The sequence below is a fragment of the Primulina tabacum genome, chromosome 1, assembly GCF_025594145.1.
Source record: "Primulina tabacum isolate GXHZ01 chromosome 1, ASM2559414v2, whole genome shotgun sequence".
Lineage (NCBI taxonomy): Eukaryota > Viridiplantae > Streptophyta > Magnoliopsida > Lamiales > Gesneriaceae > Primulina > Primulina tabacum.
Genome location: NC_134550.1, coordinates 27,784,373 through 27,795,813, shown reverse-complemented (window position 1 = coordinate 27,795,813; position 11,441 = coordinate 27,784,373).

Sequence of the window (11,441 nt, the reverse complement as noted above, 5' to 3'; positions counted from 1 at the left end):
CACTTGGGACACAATGGCTTCTCTGAATTCAAATGGGACTGTCGGTGCTTTAGAACTCGGCTCTATCTTGCCTTTCCCCTTGAAACTGCCTTTCCCTCTCTGGCTCGAACCTTGACCTCTTTGAGCAATAGCCTGCTGCCTCGCCTGTCTCTCTCTAGCAATATCTTTCTCGTCTTGCTCAGCTAGCAATACTTTAGCCACAATCTCTTTAAATGTCACCGCCTTAGACATATTGACGTCCCTCCTGATCTCTGCTCGAAGTCCTCTAATGAAATGAGCACCCTTGTCTTTTTCATTGGAGGCAATATAGGGAGCAAATAGACAGCCCTTCTCAAACTTCAAAATATACTTGTCAACATTCATACCTCCCTGTCGAAGCTCCAAAGACCCAGTCACCTTTCGAGCTCGAAGTGCATCCGGAAAATACTTGTCGTAGAAAAGATCTGTGAAATCTTTCCACTTCAATGCCGGAACATCAACACTTACCTTGGTGGCATTCCACCAAATACGTGCAGCTTTGACTAGCATGAATACTGCACATCCAACTATGTCCTTGTCTTCATACTTGAGATGATCAAATATCGCCTGAAGTGCTTTAATCCACTCTACAGCCACCAATGAATCAGTGCTTCCTGCAAACTCAGGCGGATCCATCCTCTTAAAAGCAGTAAAGATCCCATCAGTTCCAACTGCTTGAACCACTTGGCCTCTCCCTTGGCCTCTACCTTGACCTGAACCTTGCAAACGGAGCAACTGTTGAATCTGCTACACTGTGAACCTTGGCTTGCTCTTTTAGTAATATTCCGAACTCGTCGACAACTCTCGATGAGGAACTATCCTCACCCTCTGAAGATTTTCTCTTAGGAGGCATTAAAATCCTACAATGTGCTCACATAATACATATCAATTGATAACAATAAATAGATGTAGAAAAAGACGTACTCGGACAGTTGAAAGTAGACGAAGTCATATGCATTGGTCCGAAGAACGTTGCTCTGATACCACTAAATGTAACGCCCTTGACTGATTTCATAAAATAACAGCGGAAATTGAAATAATTTACTAAGAGGAAAGAAGGATTTAAAATTTTCTTGACATAAAATATTTACAATCAAAAGTATATACATGATCAATCAAGAGTTGCATCAAAATACAAAATATCATTTTTGATCATGTCAAAAGCTAACAAAATATCTTTCTTCCTTCCATCTCTTGTATGCATATGACCCCGGCTCCAATCAACGTCCTAGCTCGTCGCTCTTATCTGCATCACATGAAATAACTAGAATGAGTATAAAACTCAGCAAGTGGAACTCTTACATAACAATGTATACATATCATACTCTGTAAAACATGACTTTGAAATCATTAAATACCATCTAACTCTTTAAACATGAATAATATAGTAGAACATGAACATAACGATGGTATTTTTCTTTTCTCTGGTGGATTGATATTTCAATAGTATCTTTGTCTCTGTACCTATATCCCATCGATATAAATCGATTACTCTGTTGGGATATAAGCCTATGGTCGTTGATCAACTAATTGCATGCAATCTCTGACTATCTTTTTATCAATCCAATAAATCATTTGAACTCTCTCTTTGGCATTAAATCAAACACTTTGAATACTCTATTCTCTTACATTCCCTTTTACACAATTGAGACATATAAAAGCCTCTAATATACAACAAAGTGTATCTATACATAACATGAATCAAATGGAAGGGAATACCATATTAAAACCACTGAAATACAATACATATAATTCATGTGAGCACAAGAAATGAATTCCACTTACAACCAATGGAAACCTTGACTCTAATCTCTTGGTACAAATCCTACAACAATAAACCATGAATTGAATCATCAACAACTTAATAATCACAAACCCATACCATAAAATCCATAAAACCAACACAATCAAACATTCCATGATTTCCCCCAACACCAAAAACCAAGAAATAACTAAAGCCACAAGATTACCTTAGCTCCTTGAACCCAAAATGATCTTGTTCTCACTTCAAATACCCAACTAGATGCTTGAATCAAAGAAATAAAAGAAAGGAAACGAGAACCCTAGGTCTCCTTGAGCTGAAGAACCGATAGGATAGGGAAAGAATGAGAGAAATGAGAGAAACTCTTGTATTATATCACTTAAAACACCAAAACACGACTTCACTGTTCATCGACCGCGGGTGCGCCACTCTTCTTACCGCGGGTGCGCTAGGCATGCTGAACAACTTCCGAAAATCCAAAGGAACGACCGCAGGTACGCTGCTCTTCCTACCGCGGGTGCGCTGGAGGTTCTGCCCAAACACTGCGGGTTCACTGCATAATGGACCGCGGGTGCACTCTCCTCTGTAGCCAACAATATACTCTTTGCAACTAAATCGAATCACAACGTCGCTTCTCCTCATAATTTGACAACACTCTCAACATGAAAGTTGCACCACTATGTCTTATCTAACCACTACAATTGGCCTCATACCAATTGGCTCAACACACAAATTATCATGAATTAAATCGTACGATGCTACACTATGACTACACACCATCTATATACCACAATACTATAAATCATAAATCCAAATTATTAACATCTAAACTATACTTAAACTTAACCAAATAGTCCATAAACATAAGAAATCTTAAACCTACCGATCACCAAGGTTGGATATTACAGGTTTAGCCCACTGCGCAGTCCAAGCCGGCTCATTGGTCCCCACCCCTCGTCTCCTCAAAGTCATCCTCACCTACATCGATCAAGTCTAGTGAGTCTAAAGACTCAACATGTATAAACAGGAGATAACAAGTACTACATAATAAAACCACATGCATCTTTAAAGTAGGGCTTATATACTTGAAACTTGAACGTAATAGCATAAACATACTTGAAACTTGAACGTAGTAGCATAAACATAGACGTGGTCATCATCATAAGACTTTTCTTAAACATACTTACATCATTGAAGGATCGTTTGCTGAGCATCTTTAGAATGCTTCAAACAAAATATTCTTCAATGAGCTGCAATAGCTCGTGTTCTAAGAATATAAACACCGATGAATTAAATCGAGTTTGGTTAAAAAAAACAAAGTGGAAGAAACTCGAAGTAATCCTTTGTGAAGAAGACTGTTATATTAGAAAACATTTTATCTTATGTAAACTGAATAACCAAAAAGGGACATAATAGTTTTTGCATTCATCAGTTCAGTTATGGTGACAACTGAACTGACGGATACTCTAACTGATCCAAACAGTTTGAAAACAATAGTTAAACAGTTAAATACACAAGATATGTTTATGGATGTTCGGAGACTTCAACTGCTCCTACATCACCCCTTCTACCGCCTCGGGTAGGATCTACTAGAAGACTTTGATTTATACAACTCTTTGTACAAATCCCACTCAAATAGTACTTACTCTACTGCCTAAACTGAACTCCTAGACTAGACTGAAGGCAGCACCTTCCAGTCAACACTTCTTTAATGTCTATGTGAGAAAACTACATACACAAGTTTAACGTTTTTGTGCAAGACTGTATTTGAGTAAATGAGAGTGTTTGTGTGTGAGAACTGAACAAGGATGTTCTCACACACTGAGGGACATAAGCTTCTAATCTAAGTTGATATAACTATGAAGAGTTCTCTCTGGGCTTATTGCTTCTGAAAGCTGATGTGCAATGAGCATGCCCTTTCTTTTCTCTCGTTTATGCTTAAAATATTCTTTTTTCTCACTCTTGTTCTTGTTGTTATTGTTGAGCCTTCACTGATCTTCTCTTTGTATAGGCGGGAAAATTGATCGTACAGTGAGACTCATTAGTTGTATCCGTTGCATCTTGAATTCGTTTCTTGGACTTTGTGTCTCGACTTTTCGACTGCCATTCTGAAACGTTTTGTCTTTAATGCTCTGATGCAACGTCCATTATTGTCCTTTGACTGGATAAAGGCTTTGTACCTTCACGTACAGCTGGATTCCACTTGAAAGAGGTTTGTCTTCATCCATAACTGAAAGATTCTGACTGATGCTTTGAACTGGTTAGTTGAACTGATCTTTCAGTTGGGCTGGTGAAATCAGTTGACTTGTCAGTTGAACTGATTTCACTCTTGTTCAGTTGGACTGATCAGCTGGGTTTCTTCATCAGTTGAACACTCCTTCGGTTGGCCAGGCTTCTGAGGTTCTCCTGCTGAACCACCTATCAACTAGACAATCAGCTGGACTGCTCAATTGACATAATCAGTTAGACTTGATTCATTTTGTGCGATTAGTTGGGTCTTCAGTTTGCGATGTAAACATCTCGTGAGTGATCCTAGATGCTGCACACTAAGGTAGATTATTAGTAGCACAATTAACAAGCTTTGTTATCATCAAAATCAAGATTGCGAATTTGAAAAGTTCCAACAATCATACATACTTGAACATACATAACATAATTTTACGTAGAGATATGTTTCAAAGCAAGTGACCCATACATAAAAGTGCCTGATCAAACTAAACCACAGTACTGGGCTGGCAGGGAAAGTCCACTACCACATACATGAGGTCCCTGGTCATGTTTTACCGCTTTCCAATCCTGATCTAAACCCGGTCATGCTTTACCAGGGGGGAGAGGTCCTCGGCCACGTTCACCGAATTCCAAACACATTCATAATTTGGTCACAAGACATTTAGCATACCTCAAAAAATTAAAAATATTTTCTTTTGCATGTCGAACATACTTACATGGCGTTGAGAGTTTCGTTGGATCTCGCTTGGGGCCACTGCTGCACATACTAACATGAGTTCAAACCCTTATTTTTCATAGCTTAGACATAGGTACCCGTGCTCACCAACGAAGTAAATAAATAGTTTATGACATTCTAGATCACTCGGGACTTGATCTCGTTTAATCATCGTACTAAACCATGACATAAACCCCAAACCAAATCCTATGTTTTATATTCATAACCACAAAACAAATCATATATTTTATATTCATATTAAAAATAAAAAAAATAATTTTTTTTAAAAAAAGGGTACAAGGACCTTGTGTACGGGTCCGGGTAGGGGTCCGAGTAGGCAATGGAAATTCGCATTTTGAAAGAAAAAGGGCACAGACCCCATGTACAGGTCCGACTTCAGGTCCGTGTAGGTGCTGGAATCGTCTCTACACTTGTGACTTAATCCTAACTCAAGACCCATTCCTAGGATGCTAAGGCACTGATTCAACTCAAACAAACACCCCAAAACACCTACGCATCACAAACAACGCAACCCAATCCGTGAACGCGACATTCGACACCCAAAACACATCCTACGACTTCTAATGCATACAAGTGCCTATTGATGCGAACCGACACACCAAAAACCATCCCAACATCATAAACAACATACTTAAACAAAGCAACAAACACCCATTGATACCCAACAAAGCTTGCAACAATAAAACTTCAAGAACACATCAAGAACGCATTTTTCGAAAAAACGCAGTTTGAGCAGTCCCACGAAAACGATCATAACTCACTCACTTCTTATACAAATATTTCTTATTTACTGTCAAATCGAAGGTATCAAAAATATCTACGTTTTATATGTTGAAAGGTTTTCCAGAAAGTCGACCGAAAAGTCGCAATAATTAAAATGACAGCAAATTTCTAGTTTTTAGATCCAAAATTGTTTCAAAACCGATCCAATAAGTTTTTGCTCAAACTTTTCACAACATACATGAATTTTTACGCATAATAAACATCACAACACATAATATGACGAGATCGACGCAGGAATAACAGAATATACATGTCTTTTGATATTTAACGTTACCGAAACGACGACACTGAAGCGGGAAGGATGCGAGAGACGATCCGGGATGAACGTGACACGATTTTCTTGAAAAAAAGCCAACGAAATCGCTAGGAAAATCAGAGAGGGGAGGGGCGGCTGCTGAAGTTCTTAGAACCCTAGATTTCTCTAATAAAAATCTGAAATGGGAGTGTAAGGAATTGTATGTGTGTAGGCGTGAATGTGTGTGTGTGTTAGTGGGTGTGTGCGTGAGTTTAGTTGTAAATTAGGGAAATAATGTGCTTAATTAATAATTAGAAAACAATTAAAAATGCTAACCCACTTTTAACTTAATAAAATCCCTTAATTTAAAATGAAATGCACTCTTGCTAAACTTTAAAAGTTTTAAAATCCTAAAATCACTAAATAAATAAATTTAGAATTTAAAATGCTTAAAACTTAATAAATAATTTAAAATGCCCCAAACCTAACTAAAAATAAAATACCATATTTTAAAATTGCCAAAAATCGTCGCCGGTCTCTTTTCCTCGATCCCGCATCGAATAATCGCCTGAAACATGAAACTCAAGAAAACATTTAAAGTGCATCACATAAACATAAATAATTTCAAATAATATATTTAAATAAATCATGCATCACTAAAAATCGTTTTAAACTTAATTAAATAATTTAACAATTAAATAAATAAATGGGTTTTACGTATACAGAATTTGGGCTCTACAGTTCCTCCCCCACTTATATAAATTTCATCCTCGAAATTAAATCTTACCAAACAGTTCTGGATAGCGACTTCTCATATCTGCTTCAGTCTCCCAAGTGTCCTCTTCCACTGTTGATTTAGCCACCGGACTTTGGCCAACTTGGTCACCTTGTTCCGAAGTCTCCGCTCCTGTCTGTCTAGGATTTGGACAGGTCTTTTCTCATATGACAGATCTGGAGTAAGCTGCAACGGTTCATAACTCAAAACATGCAAAGGATTCGCTAGGTACTTCCTCAGCATCGAAACGTGGAACACATTGTGTACACCGGCCAGATTCGGCGGTAGGGCTACACGATAAGCTAGTGTCCCAACTCTGTCAAGAATTTCGAACGGTCCAATAAATCTCGGACTAAGCTTGCCTCTCTTCCCAAATCTCATAACACCCTTCATGGGTGCTATCTTCACGAAAATGTGATCACCTATGGCAAACTCAAGATCTCTTCTTCTCTTGTCAGCATAACTCTTTTGGCGACTCTGGGCCGTCTTCATCCTGTCTCGGATCTTGACCACCACATCTGCAGTCTGCTGAACAATCTCTGGACCAAGTCTTCATCTCTCACTAACTTCATCCCAATGAACCGGTGATCTGCACTTCCTTCCATACAACGCCTCATAGGGAGCCATACCTATAGATGATTGAAAACTGTTGTTGTAGGTAAACTCCACTAGAGGTAGCTTAGATTTCCAAGTCCCATGGAAATCGATCATACAGGCTCGCAATAAATCTTCCAAAATCTAAATCACTCGCTCAGACCTGGCCATCTGTCTGAGGGTGAAATGTTGTACTGAATAGCAACTTTGTCCCCATGGCTGAATGCAAAATCTTCCAAAAGGACGATGTAAATCTTGGGTCCCTGTCGGACACAATAGAAACTGGGATTCCGTGCAATCAGACTATTTCCATGATATAAAGCTCCGCATACTGTGTCATGGAGAAAGTCGTCTTCATAGGCAAGAAGTGTGCCGACTTAGTAAGTCGATCCACTATAACCCAAATGGCATTGGATCCTCTGGCTAACATCGGCAAACCAACAACGAAGTCCATGCTGATATTCTCCCACTTCCACTCGGGGATAGGGAGTGGCTTAAGCAATCCTGCTGGCCTCTGATGCTCTGCCTTCAGTTGTTTACAAGTGAGGCATTCAGACACAAATCAGTGGATGTCTCGCTTCATACCTGGCCACCAATACATGATCTGCAAATCCTTGTACATCTTGGTACCTCCTGGATGAATGGAATACAGAGTTGCATGTGCCTTTATCAGAATATCCTCTCTGAACAAATCAACACTAGGCACCCAAATCCTTCCTCTGTACCTCACAATACCATCAGACACTGTGTAGAGTACAGTGCCCTTGGCTTCATCCTTCAGTTGCCATTTCTGCAACTGCTCATCTGAAGGCTGACCTCTACGGATTCAGTCAAACAAAGAAGATAAGACTGTCAGATTAGACAGCTTAGGAGCTCTGCCCTTAGGATAAACTTCTAAATCAAACCTCTGAATCTCTGACTGAAGAGATCTCTGCGCTGACAGCTATGCTACGACTGCAGTTTTTCTGCTCAATGCGTTTGCCACAACATTAGCTTTCCCCGGATGGTAGCTAATTTCACAATCGTAGTCTTTCACTAACTCTAACCACCGTCTTTGTCTCATATTTAGCTCTTTCTGCGTGAAGAAATACTTGAGACTCTTGTGATCAGTAAATATCTGGTATATCTCGCCGTACAGGTAATGTCTCCATATCTTCAACGCAAAGACAACGGCGGCTAACTCAAGGTCATGAGTCGGGTAGTTCTTCTCATGCACTTTCAACTGTCTGGAGGCATAAGCTATAACCCGACCATGCTGCATCAACACTGCGCCTTGACTGAGCTTAGATGCATCGGTGTATAGTACAAAATTGCCTTGACCTGCTGGCATGGCTAACACTGGCGCTGTGTTAAGAGCTTGCTTCAAAGTATCAAAGCTCTTCTGACACTCGTCTCTCTAAATGAATTTAGCATTCTTCTTAGTCAATGAAGTGAGTGGCAGTGCTATTGAAGAAAATCCCTGAATAAATTTCCTTTAGTAGCCTGCTAGGCCTAGGAAACTGCGGATCTCTGACGCATTCTTCGGCTCAACCCATTCCTTAACCGCTGCTACCTTAGCTGGATTCACCTCAATGCCACTGCTAGAAATTACATGACCCAAAAATGCTATCTTCTCCAACAAAAATTCAAACTTACTGAATTTTGCAAACAACTTGCTATTAAAGTAGGTGCCCGTCGAGCCAAGTGTTGGCTGAGTGTTCACAATGAATGTAATGCCCGAGATTTTATCCTATTAATCCAAGATTATTGATTTATGAATTGATGTAATTATGAAAGGACAACTCCGAGACAAGATGTGGGAAAGCATGAGTATTGTGTGTGTGAAATCCAGCAGGCATCGCGCACATGCGCGGAGATGAGGCGCGCATATGCGCGAGAGACACATGCCAAGACAGTAAGTCTCGCGCATATGCGCGAGAAGGGGCTCGCATATGCGTGAGCCAGTGAATTTCAGTAATGCCGAGACAGTAGGTCTCGCGCATATGCGTGAGATGAAGCGCGCATATGCGCGAGCAGATGGAAGCTACAAGCGCCGAGATAGTAGGTCTCGCGCATATGCGCAAGGACAGGGCGCGCATATGCGCGAGCACTGATGTATGAAAAATTGCCACTTGTCTTGCGTTGCATGGGAACATGTATACATCTTCATTCCAAATTCATTCTTTTAGAATTTCAAAAGAAGAGAACCGAGAGTCCAGGGAAAATTCTCAAGTTCTTGAATTTTAGAAATTTGAATTTTGTGCGAGATCTGGGCGTCAGAATTTCAATCCGAGTTTAGTTCCGTGCTCCTCTCGTCAAAGGCTTCAAAATTATGTGAGTTTATTTACTTTTCAGCATGGTTCGAAAATTTATTGTTGGGAAAATCATAATTTGAGTTATATTATGTGTTTCTGAGATTACGATAAGCCTGTAATCGAAACCAGATTGAAGAACGAACAGTTTATGCAATTGTTATCAATTTTCAGCCTATATTGAATGAGTTTGTACAGATCTTGAATTGGGGGTTGAAATTGTTATTGATTATGAGTTGTGATTTGTATCTGTTGATGTCTGAGTTGTCGGATATATCGAGATTGAGATGTTATGCCGTCAAAACAGAATTAGATTGAGATTGATCAAATCATGTCTTGCTTTGAGTTGTATATTGATATTGTACTTCTCGAATATGTTATTCCAGAGTTGGTATTGAAGGCTTCGAAGACTGAACAAAGCCAGATTGATATTTGATTTCGTTGACAAGAACTACGAAAAGAAAGGTATAAATCAATGTTAAACCAGGAGAGATAACTCGAGTAAGAGATAGCTTGAGTTTCCCAAAACCACATACTTTATTGTAATTACTTTGATGTGTTTGCAATTCATTAGATTGATATGCTTAGTCTATTGAGTTATAGCAAAGCAAATATTGAGTCTTTGGCAGAGGTGCCAAGTCACTGGACATTTGGTTTAGATCGATGTGCTTAGGAGTAGATCGACCCTATTGTAGAGATTTGATATAGTGAGCCAAAGTCTGGGAATAAGAACATACCAGCACTAGCTGGGAAAAGTAGGTGGGAGACTTGTTACGTTCTTATTCAACCGGGATCCCTAGATAAGAGTCGAGTCAAAGAATAAAAGTTAAAGAGTTTGATTTATGGCTTTGTATCGATTTATGTTTTCGTAGATTACGATGCATATTGTTTTACAAATGTTATATGCTTTTGTATATGTTTATATGAAATGCATGTATACGTTGTTCATACTAGGAAATATGTTTCTCACCGGAGTTATCCGGCTGTTGTTGTATTTGTATGTGTGCATGACAACAGGTGAGACAGGATCAGAGTCCAGAAGAGCTTGATAGATCGAGATTAGAGTGGTGATCCGGGCTTAGAAGTAGAGCAGTTGTTCAACTCATGACATGTAGTTGATAAGCATTAGTTTGTTATGACTTTCGTTTGTGCAAGACTTTTAATTTTGATCATGTTGTAGATATTGAACTTGATCTTGTAATTTGAATGAGATGGGACCTTACTTGTTGTAGAAATTTGTGCACTTGTTTATAAGGTGTTCGACATTTAAAAAAAAATAATTTGCGACCCAATTTATTTAATTGATCCATTTAATCCTAAAGACGAATGAAAAGAATGAGTTAGCGTCCGGGTCCCCACAATGAAACTCTATGTATAAAAAATATTTATTTTAATAATATTTGAAATTATTGTTTTGACACATCTTTATTTGTATACCCATGCTAGTTGCATAGATAAAGTCCTTGAATATACAAATAATAGAAATAATATGAAATGCTCATATGATGAGTATCATGAAACTCATATTTGGAATATTGTATATTCTAACCAGTTCCTAGTGGATTCAGCAGCCGCTAAAAAGGATATAGGCCGCTCGAGTTCGAGACTAGTATCTGCGATGTGAGTACCATATTTCATTGGTAGGGGACATTGTGATGTGCAATCATGCAGATAGGTGCTCCTTGTAGAGTGCACTGAACAACCCTCCATAAAGGACTTTTCAAGTGGTTCTCACTTATCGAGTGGAAACGTCCTAGTTTATGGTTGTACACCATTAGTCCTTATGACCCGGGACAACATTGAGACTCTATATGCTAGCATTTCACTTTGACTTGTTTACCGACTCATATGGGGTCATCAGGTGGCATGGTTCGGAGTTTTGTCGAAACATATAGGAGTCGATGCATTGTAGTCGGGGATTCACCGCTTACCTTCGGGTATGGATATCCTATGTGTATGTAGTTTGAAATCTCTGATCAGAGTATGGTGATAATTAAGAAAGGGTTTCGTAGATTACA